Source organism: Bos grunniens, chromosome 22 (assembly GCF_055505025.1).
Source record: "Bos grunniens cultivar Pamir isolate PY7600 chromosome 22, Bosgru_T2T1.0, whole genome shotgun sequence".
Lineage (NCBI taxonomy): Eukaryota > Metazoa > Chordata > Mammalia > Artiodactyla > Bovidae > Bos > Bos grunniens.
The window spans coordinates 3,154,124-3,167,577 of NC_141186.1; the positions used below are offsets into that span (position 1 = coordinate 3,154,124).

Here is a 13,454-nt window from a genome sequence, read left to right on the forward strand (position 1 = left end):
CCACCTCCCTCCCCATACCATCCCTCTGGGTCATCCCAGTGCACCAGCCCCGAGCATCTTGTATCATGCATCAAACCTGGACTGGCAATTTGTTTCACATATGATATTGTACATGTTTCAATGCCATTCTCCCATATCATCCCTCCCTCACCTGCTCCCACAGAGTCCAAAAGACTGTTTTATACATCTGTGTCTCTTTTGCTGTCTCACACAGGGTTATCGTTATCATCTTTCTAAATTCCATATATATGCTTTAGTATACTGTATTGGTTTTTATACTGTTTATAAACAGTATAAAACTTTTTATAAATAAAAAATATTTATAAACAGTATAAAAATATGTTTACTACTTGTATACTGTATTGGTTTTTTTATACTGTTTATAAACAGTATATATTGGTTGCTGCTAAGTCACTTCAGTCGTGTCAGACTCTGTGCGACCCTATAGATGGCAGCCCACCAGGCTCCCATTCCTGGGATTCTCCAGGCAAGAATATGGAGTGGGTTGCCATTTCCTTCTCCAGTGCATGAAAGTGAAAAGTGAAAGTGAAGTCACTCAGTCATGTCTGACTCTTTGCGACCCCATGGACTGTAGCCCACCAGGCTCCTCCATCCATGGGATTTCCCAGGCAAGAGTACTGGAGTGGGTTGCCATTGGTTAGTGTACTGTTTTCCTTTCTGGCTTACTTCAGTCTGTATAATAGGCTCCAGTTTCATCCACCTCATTAGAACTGATTCAAATGTATTCTTTTTAATGGCTGAGTAATACTCCATTGTGTATATGTACCACAGCTCTCTTAACCATTCATCTGCTGATGCACATCTAGGTTGCTTCCATGTCCTGGCTATTATAAACAGTGCTGCAATGAACATTGGGGTACATGTGTCTCTTTCAATTCTGCTTTCCTCCGTGTGAATGCTCAGCAGTGGGATTGCTGGGTCATATGGCAGTTCTATTTCCAGTTTTTTAAGGAATCTCCACACTGTTCTCCATAGTGGCTGTACTAGTTTGCATTCCCACCAACAGTGTAAGAGGGTTCCCTTTTCTCCACACCCTCTCCAGCATTTATTGCTTGTAGACTTTTGGATCGCAGCCATTCTGACTGGCGTGAAATGGTACCTCATTGTGGTTTTGATTTGCATTTCTCTGATAATGAGTGATGTTGAGCATCTTTTCATGTGTTTGTTAGCCATCTGTATGTCTTTTTTGGAGAAATGTCTGTTTAGTTCTTTGGCCCATTTTTTGATTGGGTCGTTTATTTTTCTGGAATTGAGCTGCAGGAATTGCTTGAATATTTTTGAGATTAATTCTTCGTCAGTTGTTTCATTTGCTATTATTTTCTCCCATTCTGAAGGCTGTCTTTTCACCTTGCTTAGAGTTTCCTTTGTTGTGCAGAAGCTTTTAATTTTAGTTAGGTCCCATTTGTTTATTTTTGCTTTTATTTCCAATATTCTGGGAGGTGGGTCATAGAAGATCCTGCTGTGAAAATCCACTTTTCATTACATGTCACAATCCAATAAGAAATGGTTCATTGTTGCTACATAGAGTAAAAGAAGATAACACTTCAAAATGACGATTTTTCTTTTTGATCAGCTCACAAGACACCCACTTATCAAGCTTTTTCACCTTTCCAATTTGCTTCAAATGCTGCATGACCATAGAATGGTTGACGCTGAGTTCTTTGGCAACTTCTCATGTTGTTGTAAGAGGATCAGTTTTGATGATCCTCTCAGTTGGTCATTGTCAGCTTCCAGTGGCCTGCCACTGCACTGTTTCATCTTCACGGCTCTTATTTGCTCTGCAAAACTTCTCAAATCACCACTGCAGAGTATGTTTGTTAGCAGTTCCTAGGCCAGGTGTGTTGTTGATGTTGCGAGTTGTCTCCATAACATATTGTTTATGACCCATTTTGAACTCAATAAGAAAATCACTCGAATTTGCTTTTTGTCTAACATCGTTTCCTTAGTCTAAAATAAATATAAAATAAATAGCAAGTAATACGTCATTAGCAAAAAAAAGCAAAGCGAGAAATGAGCATTAAAGTGATGTATAACGTAATCACATTTATTTGAGAATATATTCCAGTATCGAACAGCAAAATTCAACAATCCAAAACTGCAAATTACTTTTGCATCAGCCTAAATACTTTATTTGTATTATCACTATTCTTTTCAATATGCTGTTTCTTTGTAGAAACATATTTTAATATTCATTTATTTCTTTACTTTTGGCTGAGCTGGGTCTTCATTGCTTCGCGTGGGCTTTCTATAGTTTCAGAGAGTGGGGGCTACCCTCTAGTTGCTGTGTGCAGGCTTCTCATCGCAGTGGCTTCTGTTGTTGCAGAGCGTGGGCTGTAGGGCACAGGGACTTCAGTAGTTGCTATGTGCGGACTAAGCTGTTGCAGCTTGCAGGCTCCAGAGTGCAGGCTTAGTAGTTGTGGCCCAAGGACTCAGTTGCCCCGCAGCATGTGGGATCTTCCCAGACCAGGGGTCAAACTGGTGTCCCCTGCATTGCAAGGTGATTCTCAACCACTGGACCACTAGGAAAGCCCTGTAGAAATATTTTAAAGTGGCTTCACTTTGTGAGGAAAATTGTGGATAATATAATCTGTATATATGTTTTAACTAGTTAAATATAACTGATGTGGCAATAATTTTTAAAACCAACCAAATGCTGGAGAAAAGGTAATAGAAATAATGAGAATCTGGTTTGAAAAGAGTAAGTATTTCATAACCTATATTATACATTCTATTAGCCTGGATAAACTATCAAATCTAAAATACCAAGAGGTTTAGGTTTGACACAATTGAAAATGAGTATCACTACTTAAATAATAATGACATTTTCTTGGTATTAATTTATCTTCTCAGTATTATCCACTGACTTCCTAAGAAAATCTGAAAACTTTATCTACCATTTAAAAGTAATCTTTTAATCCCCTTAACATATTATAATTGGCTATCATAATGGATTTTCCTAAGCTTTCCACTGATGCAGTGCAGTGAACTTAGAGTGCTTTCTCCAGTGGTTCTAGGATGGACAGAATCCTAGGCAATTGAGTGACAGATACTAATATCATGTTCTGCTTTCTTTTATACCTCTTAACTTGCATTATTTGTTATTAGTATTCTCTTCAATATGCTCTTTCTTTGTAGGAATATTTTAAAGTAACTTCACTTTGTGAGGAATAATCTAGATAATATAGCCTGTAGATCTGTTTAGCTAGTTAAAAATAATGGCAGTATGGTAAAAGTAAATGGATAACTGAAGGGCACCTGATACTCTACATGTGGTACCTCCCATCTTTCCAGCAGGAGGCCTCACATTCCATTTAGAACATATGACCTGCTTTTATATGGCCCGAGTGAGGGTTCTAGTGTCAATTTGATATTAAATACTAAGAAATCCTATTTTTCTTATTAATAATAAATAGAAGGTTCTTGAATGAACTTGTAATCGATTATTTCACTGTTTGTAGACCTGTTCCCCAACTCCTTACCCTCAGCTTAGTTGTCCCAATACCTGCTTTAGACTTATGAGTCTTCCTTCTCTCTCTTCATATTTGAACTTGGGGTTGGTTGACCAGTGTTATCTCATCCTACTGTTACCAAATCGCAAATCCGTGTGCCCGACACACAGTGAGGCCCATCAATACTAAAATGTTAAGAGTTTAGAACAGAGAAAGATTTATTACAGATCTATACAAAGAGATGGGTGGCTCATGCCCTAAGAACCCCAAAGTTACTGAAAACTTTCAGCAAACCCCTTTAAAAGCAAAAGGTGAGGGAAGGGCATGGTTAGTTGTTGCAAACTTTTTGGTGTCAAATCCTTTGCTGTTGAGGTCAGGTCATGGTGAGGTAACAGTCAGGTAATGGTATTCTTGTGATTCTCTACCAGACAACTTTTATTCTCAGTCCTGACAAAAAAAGGCAGGGTCTTAAGGCACAACTTTAACCCTCCAAGGTCCCAATCCTCTCTTTGAGAAGGTGGATTGCAGTTGGCTGTTCCTTTAGGGCCAGGTTCCCACATCCTGCTGAGCTGTCATTGCTGAGGAAGCCAGGTGCCCAACTCAGCTGGTCTTCAGTCTCCTCAGGTCACCCAAATGGGACAGACCAGGTCTCAGAGAGTGTGACCATGGCAGTAAGTCACAGAAACAGGAAAGGGAGAGCGGTTCACTGCTGCCTCAAGGACTGGGACAAGGCTGGTGGAGGGCCTTAGTGAGGTCGCTGGAGCCCTGCAGGATGTAGTCCCCAATCTATTCCCTGGGCACTCCACCTCACCTGTTGGCCCAAGGCTAGGTGAGCTGGAGGGCCTCCAGGAGAAGGCCTGAATCTGCCTCTTACCTCACTCTCCACCTCGCAACCCCCCCCCTCCCCCAACCTCTGTTGTCTAAATCCCCTCACTAACTCATTATTTTAACAGTTGGTTGCTTGTGGGCAGGGCCCACTGCTACACTCTTCAGTGGCTGAGCAGGACCCCTAACAGTCGCTCACTGACAGTTGTTGAATGGGCGGGGCCCACTGAGGCACTGACTAATAGGTGAACGGGACACAGTGCCTGGTGACAGGGTACGAGGTAAAGATGCACGGCAGTGGCTGCTGTGCTAAGGGCTGAGGTCACTGCGCTCTTTTATAACAAGGTAGAGATATTGCTATTACTGTTTAAAATTTTCTGGAGCTCATTAGAAGTAAAGAAAACAAAATACAAAGGACGCCACCAAGACAGCAGAGTAAATACAAGGCATCAGACTTTTCTTCCTCCCACAGATGCACTGAATGAGCAGCTCCACACAGATCAGTTCCTTTGGAGAGAAATATAGAAACTAGTTTAGTTCCTCCTACACATTGAGGTGACTGAGGAAATAACCACACTGAAATGAGTAGGAAAAGCTAAGATACATTCATGTCATAGACCTTTAGTTTAACCACGGAGGAACCCAGCAGTTTCTCCTGAGAAACAGATGGTTTGGACCACACAGCTAGTTCCTCAACTTTTATGGCTGCTACCCAAGGGACCAGCTCCTAGATCACCTAGCTCTGAGAGCCAATGGGAATCAGCATTTGTGCATCCACCAGGACCATGTTATGGTTTTAAACAGAAGTGCAAACACTTAACTTTGGCTGTATCCTTGGACTCAACACAGACGGACCAGAATAAAACACAAAATTACCATTTTCTCTATGGAAGGAATTTAACTGCATACTTTTCTAGTTGCTGCCCAAGAATTGGGCTTCTAACCAGCTTGCATCTGGAAGCTGATTGTCCTCTTCCAGGAGCCTGAAAGGGCTTGTGAGCAGTTTCCTCTCCCTCTCTCCAGTTATAAAAGTGAGTGTCCAGCTTCTTTCTGGAAGGAGCTTGTCTGTGCATCTAGCACCCCAACTTTTATGACTGCCACTCAAGGAACTGGCTCCCAAATCACCTAGCTTAGAGAACCAAAAGGGCTTCACATTCACAGTCCCCTTTCACCATGGAAAACAAGTAAGCAATTTCTAACAGATCTGTAACCACGTCCTGCCAGGCTTATCACAGAGAGAGCAGGCAAAAGCACAAGTCTCAGTTTTCCCTAAAAGGGATTTGACTATATACTTTTTCAGCTGCTGCCTAATGGTTCTAATTAATCTGCATATGGGAGCTAATGGGGCACATAATTAGTAGTAGTTCTGTGAGATCCTAAATGGACATCTGGAAACTGGGGTGAGACGAGAAAAGGCAGAAGATCAAACAGAAGAAAGGATCAATGAGCTTGAAGATAGTTCACTGGAAATCATAAAGTCAGAGGAACAAAAAGGACAGAAAAAAGTGAGGAGAGGGAGTGGAATAATATATTGAAAGTTCTAAAAGAACTTATGAAAGAAAGAAAACTGCCAGTCAAGAACAGTGTTTCTGGCAAAGTTGTTCTTCAGAATTGGTGGAGAAATAGAGATATTGATAAAAGGTCACCACTAAACCTGCCTTACAAGAAATGCTAAAGGAATTCTTTAAGCTCAAATGAAAGGATACTAATTAGGAATATGAAAACATAAAAGTATAAAACTCACTGATACAGGTAAATATAAAGTTGTATTAAAAATAATATATGATGGCATTATGTAAATCACATATAGCTTTAGTATAAAGGCAAAAAGACAAAAGTATTGAAAATCTCTGTAGCTACAGTAATTTGGGGGCTTCCGTAATAGCTCAGGTGGTAAACAATCTGCCTGCAATGAAAGAGATCCTGGTTCAATTCCTGGGTTGGGAAGACCCCCTGGAGAAAGGGATAGGCTACCCACTCCAGTATTATTGGGCTTCCCTGGTGGCTCAGCTGGTAAAGAATCCTCCTGCAATGCAGGAGATCTGGGTTCAATCCCTGGGTTGGGAAGATCCCCTGGAGAAGGGAACAGCTCTCACTCCAGTATTCTGGCCTGGAGAATTCAATCGACCGTATACTCCATGGGGTAGCAAAGAGTTGGACACTTAAATAATTTTTATTGGACACATAATATGGAAAGTTGTAAATTGTGACAACAGAACATAAAATGTAGGGACAAAGAGTAAACACGAGGAGCTTTTGTATGTTATTGAAGTTATCAACTTAAAATGAACTATTACAATTGTAGGATGTTTTAGGCAAGCCTCAAAGCAAAACCCTTTGTTAGATATGCATAAGATAATGCAAAAGGAATCGGGGTATACCACTACAGAAAACCATCAAATCATAAAAGATGAGAGAAAGAAGAGAAAGATCTATAAAACACTTAGAAAAAAATTAACAAAGGGGCAATAATAAGCTTTTACCTGTTAAAAATTACTCCAGATGTAAATGGACTAATTCTCTAATCATAGACTGAAAGTGAAGGGAAGGAAAAAGATACTCCACACAAATGAAAACCAAAAGAGACCCAGAAATAGCTATTCTTATATAAAACAGAAGTAAAAAAAAAAAATGTAAAAAACGTCAGGGTTGCTATACAATGATAAAGAGATCAATTCATCAAGAGAATATAATAACTGAAAATATTTATGCACCCAGTATTGGAGCGTCTAAATATATAAAGCAAATATCTGAAGAGAGAAATAGACAGCAGTACAACAATACTTAAAATTGAAATTAAAAGATGTATGCTCCTTGAAATAACAGCTGTGACAAATCTAGACAGTGTATTAAAGCAGAGATATCACTTTGCTGACAAAGGTCCATATAGCCAAAGCTATGGTTTTTCCAGTAGTCTTGTATGGATGTGAGAGCCGGACCATAAGGAAGGCTAAGTGCTGAGGAATTAATGCTTTTGAACAACAACAATAATAGGGGATTTCATTACCTGACTTTGAACAATGAATAGATCATCCAGACAGAAAATCAGTAAGAGAACTTTGGACTTAAATTACGCTTTAAATGAGGATTCCACAGATATATACAGAACATTCTAACAGCAGCAGAATGGACATTCTTCTCAAATGTACATGGAGCATTTTTCAGGATATATCATATTGCAATACTATCAGGCATCCTTTCTGACCATAATGGTGTGAAACTAGAAATTAATAACAGGAGAAAAACTGGAAAATTGACAAATACATAGAGATTAAACAACATGCTCCTGAAAAACCAGTTGATCAAAGAAGAAATCAGGAACCTGAAAATGTCATGAGACAAATGAAAATGAAATACAACATACTGAAATTATGGGATATTGCAAAAGCAATTCTAAGAGGGAAGTTTATAATGATAAATGTTTACATTAAGAAGAAAGACCTCACGCAAACTAACTTTACATAGAAGGAACTAGAAAAAAGAAGAGCTACTAAGCCTAAATTTAGTTGAAGGAGGAAATAACAGAAATCAAAGCAAAAATAAATGAAAGATTAAAAAAATAATAGAAAAAGATCAGTGAAAGTAAGAGTTGGTTTTGTGATAAAAGACACAAAACTTTAGCTAGACTAGCAGGAAATAAAAGAAGACTCATAATTGAAAGAGACTTTATAGCTGAGCCACAGAAACACAAAGGATCCTAAGAGACTATGATGAACAATTAGATGCTAACAAATTGAATAATTTAGAAGAATGGATAAATTCCTAGAAGCATATAACCTACCAAGACTGAATCAGAATGAAATAGATTTGAACAGATAACAACAAGTAAGGTGATTGAATCAGTAATCTAAAATTCTCCCAACAAAGAAAAGTTCAGAACCAGATGACTTTATTGGTAAGTTCTATCAAAAATTTAAGAGTAATTAGTGGGAATTCCTTCTCAGCCTCTTTCAAAAAATTGAAGAGAACAACTCCAAATACATTTTAGAAAGCCAGCATTAACTTGATACCAACATCATAAAAGAACACCACTAGAAAAGAGAACATCAGACTAGTATACCCAATGAACATATGTAGAAAAATTCTCAATTTTCTAGCAAACAATTGAGCACATAAAACGGATCATACACCAGGAGCAAGTAGAATTTATTCATAAGATGCATGGATGGTTTAACACTTTGAAATGAATAAACATGATACACCGCAGTGAAGGGAAAGGTAATCATAATGTCATCTCAGTAGATGGAGAGAAAACATTTGACAAAAGTTAATATCTCTTGATGATGAAAACTCTTGACAGATTGGATGTAGAAGGATTATATTTCAATAAAATGATGACCATATGTAACAAGCTCACAGGTAACATCATGCTCACTAGTGAAAAACTTGAAGCTTTCATCTAAGATCAGCAACAAGACCAGGGTGCCCATTCACACCACTGTTATTCAACATGGTACTAGAGTTTCTAGCCAGGACAGGCAGGCAAGAAAGAGAAATAGAAAGTGTCCATATCTCAAAGGAAGAAGTAAAATTTTCTCTGTTTGTAGAATACATGATCTCATATATAGAAAACCCTGAGGACTCCACGAAAAAAATTGTTAAAACTAATAAATGAACTCAAGAAAGTTGTAAGATACAAAACCAACCAACAGAAATGAGTTGCATTTCTATACACTGACAACAAAGTAGCTGAAAAAGAAATGAAAATAATCTAATTTACAGTTGTGTCCAAAAAATGGGGGAAACAGTGTCAGACTATTTTTTGGGGCTCCAAAATCACTGCAGATGGTGATTGCAGCCATGAAATTAAAAGACGCTTACTCCTTGGAAGGAAAGTTATGACCAACCTAGATTGCATAGTCAAAAGCAGAGACATTACTTTGCAAACAAAGGTCCATCTAGTCAAGGCTATGGTTTTTCCGGTGGTCATGTATGGATGTGCGAGTTGGACTGTGAAGAAAGCTGAGCACTGCAGAATTGATGCTTCTGAACTGTGGTGTTGGAGAAGACTCTTGAGAGTCCCTTGGACTGCAAGGAGATCCAACCAGTCCATCCTAGAGGAGACCAGTTCTGGGTGTTCTTTGGAAGGAATGATGCTAAAGCTGAAACTCCAATATTTTGGCCACCTCATGTGAAGAGTTGACTCATTGGAAAAGACTCTGATGCTGGGAGGGATTGGGGGCAGGAGGAGAAGGGGACGATAGAGGATGAGATGGCTGAATGGCATCACTGGCTTGATGGACATGATGGACATGGTGAACTCCAGGAGTTGGTGATGGACAGGGAAGACTGGAGTGCTGTGATTCATGGGGTCACAAAGAGTTGGACACAACTGAGTAACTGAACTGAACTGAAAGTTAATCAAAAAGGTGAAAGATCTATAAACTGAAAACTGTAAAACATAGATGAAAGAAACAGAAGGCAAAAATAAGTGGAAAGATATCCATATTAATAGATTAGAAGAATTTATATTGTTAAAATACCCATACAACCCAAAGTAATCTATAGGTTCAGTTCAATCCCTATCAAAATTCCAGTGGCATTTTCACAGAAATAGAAAAAATGCTAAAATTTGTATGTAACCATAAAACTCCAAAAAGCTAAGCAATCTTGAACAAGAAGAGAAAAGTTGGAGGCATTCTACTTCCTGGTTTCAAACTATTTTACAAAATTGTAGTAATCGAAGGGGTATAGTATCAGCATTAAAAACAGACACAGATCAGTGGAACAGAGTACATAGACCAGAAATAAACCCAGGTATATAGAGGTCAACCAGTTTTAAACAAAGGTACTGAATGGGGAAAAGATAGTCCCTTCATTAAATTGTCTTGGAAAACTGGATGTTCATATGCAAAAGAATGAAATTGGATCCTTAACTTAAACTGTGCACAAAAATAAACTTGAAATTTATTTTTGGATTAAAGACAAATGTAAAACCAAACTGTAAAACTCCTAGAAGGAAACTTATAGGAAAAGTTTCTTGAGATTGATTTTATCAATGATTCTTTGGATCTGACACCAAAAGCATAGGCAACAAAAGTAAAAATAAAGCAGGACAGCTGCTGCTGATGCTAAGTCACTTCAGTCGTGTCCGACTCTGTGCTACCCCATAGACGGCCTCCTACCAGGCTCCTCTGTCCCTAGGATTCTCCAGGCGAGAACACTGGAGTGGGTTGCCATTTCCTTCTCCAATGAAAATGAAAAGTGGAAGTGAAGTCGCTCAGTCGTGTCCGACTCTTATGACCTCATGGACTGCAGCCTACCAGGCTCCTCCGTCCATGGGATTTTCCAGGCAAGAGTACTGGAATGGGGTGCCATTGCCTTCTCCAAAAGCAGGAAGGACTACATTAAATTAAACTGTTTCTTTGTAGCAAGAGAGACAATTAGTTAAATGAAAAGTAGCCTACAGAATGGGAGAAAATATTTGTAAACATTTTTAAAAGGGATTAATATCCAAAATATATAAGGAACTCATACAACTGACACAATAAAAACATTTAAATCTTAAAATGGGCCATTTTTCTAAAGAAGCTATATGGCCATTGGGTATATGAAAAGATCCTTCACATCACTAATCATCAGGGAAATGCAAATCAAAATCACAATTAGTTATCATTTCACACCTGTTAGGATGGCTGTTATCAAAAAGTCAAAAGACAATAGAGATTGATGAGGATGTGAATACACTGGAAACTTGTAGGTGGGAATACAAAATGCTGCTGGTGCTATGGAAAACAATATGGAGGGAGGTCTCCTCAAAAAATTAAAAATATAACTACTATATGATTCAGCTACCCCACTTCTGGGTATTTATCTATGATAACTGAAATCAGAATCTCCAAGACATATTAGTACTCCCATGTTTATAGCAGTACTATTTACAGTAGCCAAGATATGGAACCAACCTAAGTGTTAATTAACGGACAAATAAAGAAAACATACAATGGAATGCTGTTCAGCCTTAAATGAGGAGAATGTTCTGCAACATGCAACAACATGGATTAACCTGGGGGACATTATGCTAAATGAAATAAGCCAGTCACAGAAAGACAAATACTGTGTGATTCCACTTATATGTGATATCTAAAATAATCAAATTCATATAATCAAACAGTGCAATGATTTCCACGGGTGAGGAAAATGGGAAAGTAGGGAGTTCTAAATTAGCAGGCATAAAGTTTTAAGTAAGAAAGATGAGTAAATGATAGAGATCTGCTATACGACATTCTACCCATAGTCAGCAGTACTCTTTAAATGCACTTTAAAATTATTAAAAGGGTAGATCTCATACTAAGAGTACTTACCAAAATATAATAAAATTAATGAAGTTTAAAAAAGACATAAAATGAAGCATCAACTCAAAAAGAGAAAGATAAGCTCAACAAAGAACACCCAAAGAAAGTAGAAGGAAGGAAAGAATAAAGTACAGCTATTAATTAAAGGTGAAAGAGGAGAGTGAAAAAATCTGGCTTAAAACTCAACATTCAGAAAACTAAGATCATGGCATCCAGTCATCACTTCATGGCAAATAGATGGGGAAACAGTGGCTGACTTTTATTTTTCTGGGCTCCAAAGTCACTGTAGATGGTGATTGCAGCCATGAAATTAAAAGATGCTTACTCCTTGGAAGAAAAGTTATGACCAACCTAGATAGCATATTAAAAAGCAGAGACATACTTTGTCAATAAAGGTCCATCTAGTCAAAGCTATGGTTTTTCCAGTAGTCATGTATGGATGTGAGAGTTGGACTATAAAGGAAGCTGAGTGCCAAATAATTGATGCTTTTGAACTGTGGTACTGGAGAAGACTCTTGAGAGTCCCTTGGACTGAAAGGAGATCAAACCAGTCTGTCCTAAAGGAAATCAGTCCTGAATATTCATTGAAAGGACTGATGCTGAACCTGAAACTCCAATACTTTGGCCACCTGATGGGAAGAACTGACTCACTGGAAAAGACCGTGATGGTGGGAAAGACTGAAGGCAGGAGGAGGAAGGGACAACAGAGGATGAGATGGTTGGATGGCATCACCAACTCAATGGACATGAGTTTTGCAAGCTCTGGGAGTTGGTGATGGACAGGGAAGCCTGGCAGTGCTGCAGTCCATGGGGGTTGCAAAGAGTCTGACACGACTGAACCACTGAACTTGGTTAGTGTTGGATAGTGGATAATGATAGTGGATAGTGATAGACTGATTATCCATACTTGGATAGTGATGTTCAATGTATGTGTGCTCAGTAATGTCAGACTCTTTGCGACCCCATAGACTGTAGCCTGCCAGGCTCCTCTGTCCATGGAATTTTCCAAGCAAGAATACTGGAGTGGGTTACCATTTCCTACTCTAGGGGATCTTCCCAACCCAAGGATCGATTCTCCGTCTCTTGCATCTCTTTTGTCTCCTGCACTGGCAGCAGATTGTTTACCACTGAGCCACCTAGGAAGCCCCAGTGGTGGTCTACTAATTTATCAATATAGTATATGCAAGTCTTTTTCTAAAAATAGGTTTGTATTTCAAAGTAAGTTACTAATAATTAGTTTTACTTATATTTTACCTATATTAATTATTTTAATATACACATAACTTATTATTAAAGCTGGCAGTTAGGAACTTATATAATTCTAATGTCTTGAATTAATAGTAAATAAAATCACTTGAATTAATAATAAAAGGCAAAACTACATAAGCAAAATATTCCTTTAATTTTTAAAAAATTTCACATTTTCATATGGTGAAATATTTTGCTACCTTTAGTTTTCTTCAGAATTAGAAAGGGATCAATTCTACACTGTATACACCATATACCCAAGAGGCAATACTACCTAGTGGATAAGATTGCAGAATTAGGGAACTGCCTGACTTTAAATCCCAACTATATCATGTACTAGCTGTGGGACCTTGAACAAATAACTTGACTTTCCTTGGCTTTCATTTTCTCTCTAAAAATGGTCACACTGAGGTTGTCGGGAAGGCTATATGAGTGGTGTGCATTGAATAGTATCTGGCCCAGAATCCGCAATGGGTAAGATTTACCTCTTATTATGGTGGCTTAGCAGTAAAGAAGCTGCCTGTGATGCAGGAGATGCAGGTTCAATCCCTAGGTCAGGAAGATCCCCTGGAAAAGGAAATAGCAACCCACTCTAGCATTCTTGCCTGGGAAATCC

The 13,454-nt window shown here is 38.5% G+C and overlaps 1 protein-coding gene across 5 annotated transcripts in view; it reads left to right on the plus strand.

The window, feature by feature from the left end:
* Nucleotides 1–13,454, plus strand: part of ZCWPW2 (zinc finger CW-type and PWWP domain containing 2) — a 147,756-nt gene that overhangs the window by 50,672 nt on the left and 83,630 nt on the right. The gene's annotated exons all lie outside the window — the stretch shown is intronic.